At 34.8% G+C, this 4,281-nt stretch overlaps 1 pseudogene; it reads left to right on the top strand.

Annotated features, from left to right (window-relative positions):
* Positions 1–1,576, top strand: part of LOC104738153 — a 4,800-nt pseudogene extending 3,224 nt beyond the window's left edge.

The raw sequence follows: 4,281 nt of genomic DNA, 5'->3' as shown, positions 1-4,281 counted from the left end.
GTTGATCAAATCGCTAATCTTCAAAACTTCTTATGGAAGAACTTCCCCAACATTCGGTGATTCATCTGGGAAAGAATTCATGCTCGAGGGTAAAAATGGGGGAAAGCTTATTGGATTCCACGGACGCTCTGGTCAGGCTATTGATGCCATTGGTGCATACTTTTTGCTAGTTGAAAAGACAGCTGCTATGGGTGGTAACATGGGAGGTGCATTTGACGATGGTGTTTTCGATGGTGTCAAGAAAATAACCGTGGGAAAAGATATTGATTGTGTATCTTATATAAAGATCGAATACGAAAAGAATGGAACATTTGAAACTCACGAACATGGGACGATTCAGGGAGAACTAAAAGAGGTAATATAAATAACTTGAATTTGATATTCTTGTGTATGGTTTTACCAAATTTTTTAAAAGTTTAAATTTTTTTTTTTGATGGAAAATGAAATCCAGTTTGATGTGTCTTATCCAAATGAATGCATCATATCTGTTGGTGGAAGCTACGATCATGTTAATCGCTATAAGGCAGTTCTGATCAAATCGTTGTTCTTCAAAACTTCATTTGGAAGAACTTCTCCAATATTTGGGGTAAGTCCAAGTGGGACAAAATTCATGCTTGAGGGGGAAAATGGAGGAAAGCTTCTTGGATTCCATGGACGCTCTAGTCAGGCTATTGATGCCATTGGTGCATATTTTTGGTCAGTTCATGCACCCCAAAAGATTGAACCAGTGGGTGGTAACATGGGATTGTATTCGATGATGGTGTTTTTGAGGGTGTGAAGAAAATAATTGTTGGGAAAGATATTGATTGTGTGTCTTATATCAAGATCGAATATGAAAAGGATAGTAAGGTTGAAAGCCGTGAGCACGGGACAATTCGCGGGGAACTTAAAGAGGTAATAGAAATATTTTGTGACTTTTTTTTTCTTTAGTCTGTTATTATCCACCATTTAAAAGTTTATAAATTATTTGTTTCTAATGGCAAATGAATCCAGTTTGCTGTGGATTATCCCAATGAATGTATCACAGCTGTTGGTGGAACCTACAATCATGTTAACCGCTATAACACAGTGCTGATCAAATCGCTACTCTTCAAAACCTCTAATGGAAGAACCTCGCAAATACTCGGTGAGACAAATTCATCTGGAAAGCCAGTTGGAAAGGAATTCATGTTTGAGGGTACAAATGGAAAAAACCTTCTTGGGTTCCACGGACGCTCTGGTCAGGCTATTGATGCCATTGGAGTTTACTTTGGAACCGGAGGAAATTAAAGAAGAGGGTTACAAGACGGTTTATTGGGTTCATCAGATCTAAGTCCATGTCGTGTCTATCTATTATGACCAATAAAAGACTTACTCTAGTTTCGTAAAATAAGGTACATCCTTTTGGGTCATTTGCAGCTCGAGTAAGCATTTCAGCTTTTGTTTGTTGTGTTTATGTGTAAAATAAGGTCCATGCTTTGGGATCATGTGATGTTATCTTTCCAATATCGTCTTTTATCTTGGTTCATTTTTGTGTGTGTGGGTGTTTTTTGTGATGAAGTTAAATCAAAACGATCTAATATATCACTCTTGTTCACTCTGGCGTTCATGTTTCTTGATATACCAATAAATGTTCGTTCTTCGCATATTTCATAATAAAAGTTTCTAAGAATTAATGATTTAAAAACCCAACAGCATAAATCATTACAAGCTAGTTACACAACAAAATAGTACTGCCAAACTAAAATGGTACAACCTCAAGTCCGTTGTTTGCCAATCCTGTTGGTCGAAACCTGTATAAACCCAAGCAAGTAAACGGTAATTGGGAATAGACTGAGGGAAGAGAGATGATGTATGCGGCCAACTTAATTAATTATGGAACAATTCTTGGGTTCACTCCTAGGGTGAACCCATTCATTCACTTCTCCTTATATTATCCAATGAAAACATAATATGTCACCTTGCATTTAAATTGTAAATATTTTGAAAGATCTAAAATAAAAGAAACAAAATAAACAAACAAAAACTAATAAAAAAAAATCATTAATAAACGTAACATTGCGTTAACGGCGTTGCAGTCTTTTCTTTTTAGGTTTTTGACGAACAATTATAATGGCCATTGATACATACTACCTTCTCTGCCTATGGGTATTAGCATGAACTTCTCCAATCTCTACCCTCCACCCTCTTTTGTGTGTGTATGTATACAGAGGAGGACTATGTTGGTTCATTTAATTTGGATTCAGAGGACGAAACGTGAAGACATTCGTTGGGAACAGAAGAGATACGACGATCCCTTTTTAATTAGATAAACTCATACTGTGAAGTGTGAATTTCCCACTTGTGTACTCCAGATAGACACACATATGCATATATCAGTATTCACACCAAAAAAGAATTCAGAGATGATCATTACCTACAATTAATTTCATATTTGGTGTTGCTCTTAATTCTGAGTAAAGGCAGATATTAAATGATAAAAGTCAACCATATCCCATCGTGAAGTTTAAATGCTTCTTGTTTTGGGTTTATAATTATGTTAGCTTAACCCTCTCGTCATGTGTTAAAAAATGTGAAGCTTGCTGACTTCGTTACTCTTTTTTTTATTTTTTATAAGTTTAATGGAGATAGAAAGTGTTTTACAACAAGTGTTTTTTTTGCAGAGTTTTGATCTCTGGAACTAAAACATAGTTATAAAAACAGAGTATGAACTATTAGACTCTTGAAGCAAACGAAACTTGGAAGCCGGTCTCATAGCTCTTGTCTCCTATTTTCCAAATGGTAGATAGTTGGTTTCAAACATACTTGTCTATAAATTTGACTAGGCTAGCTGCTGGTTTTGGGTCCTCTTAAACCACATCGTGGAAGGCAACCAGACCACCACAAAATTCAAGCTCCAACCCGGTTGGTTTACTTAAACATATATAGGAACAAAAGAGTCTTGAGTTTTCTAATGGGTTTTCTTCTTCGGGCATATAATTTGATTAAAAGCTTCAAGATTCTGTTCTACTTAGCTATCTTGCAATTTTTTCATCTTGCTTTACGCTTGTACAGTGTCTAAAATGTGGAAACGAGTTTTAGATATTCAAGTAAGGATATAACAAAGTTGCAAAACCTTTTTTTAATAGAAAGCATAAACGTTAGCAAAACCAAAAGAGACAAATGAACTATCACCAAAATCACTCGTACAATTTCTTGGCCTAAAGAGTTCTGAGAGTTTTGGTTTGGTTCTTTGTAGCTTTCTCTTCATACTTTGTTCTCTTCATCGGTATTCCTATCCTCTTGCTTGTCCTAAAAGAAAACAGGAAATGTCATATGGATTATAGGAAAGCAAAGCATAAGGATAAATCATTTACCTGCAACACTTGTGAGGCAAATGACGTATTATATAAGGTTGGACTAGTAGTAGCAACAGATAATTGAATATCCAGAGTAAGACTTGAGTCCTGAAACATTTAATCAATTTAATCTTGTCATATTTGGATCAAAATTGGACAAAAAAAACAAAGAAAATGATATATGAAATACCTGAAATGATAACTTTTTTTTTGTTGTAGCATTAGTTGATGTTTTTGATGTACTACGTTTTTTTGTTTCAAGAACATTCAAATATCGACCATGGGGTCCAACTGTTTTGTTCTTTGGCCGTCCAATAGTTACTTTTCTTTTAATTCCGCGAGCATTTGAAACTTCCACGTCTTCTTCTTCTCCTTTCACAGGTTCAACATTTGAAGTTGGGAGCATCCATTCATTAGTTTTCACAAGTTCTTTTTTCTTTTCCTCCAGCTTCTTATTGATATTTTTAAAATTCTTCTTGGAATCGCATGAGGTTAACTTTCTTGTTAAAGTAAATTTTGCTAGATGGAAATGGCAATGCATGAACGATGCATGGCAAGGCAACCCATTTACATGTCTGAATTTCTTTTTGTTTGCTAATTAAGTTCTTTTTTTTGTGTTAATTTTTTTTGTTTCTTAAACAGTCTTCACTCTTCACTAATTAGAAAAGGAAGCGGATTAGGCACGGACTTGGCAGCAGGATAGGGGTATAAGAATATTTTATATTCTATGTGGCCTATGTCTTTCGGTTTAATAATAAAGTTGAAGTTTATATTTAACATTGTGGATTCTAATATTAAAGATGACACCGTGATGAATCAGTTTCGATTAATGTATTAGAATTTGGGTATATTGATAACTCTCTTCCTTTCTCCTAATTATATTATATAAGTAATATATACATGTATATGTTATGTCTATGCATTATTAAGGGGTGTTATTTCGAACCAGTACAATTAAGGGGTG

The sequence above is a fragment of the Camelina sativa genome, chromosome 13, assembly GCF_000633955.1.
Source record: "Camelina sativa cultivar DH55 chromosome 13, Cs, whole genome shotgun sequence".
Taxonomy (NCBI): domain Eukaryota; kingdom Viridiplantae; phylum Streptophyta; class Magnoliopsida; order Brassicales; family Brassicaceae; genus Camelina; species Camelina sativa.
This window is presented reverse-complemented; position numbering and strand designations above follow the sequence as displayed.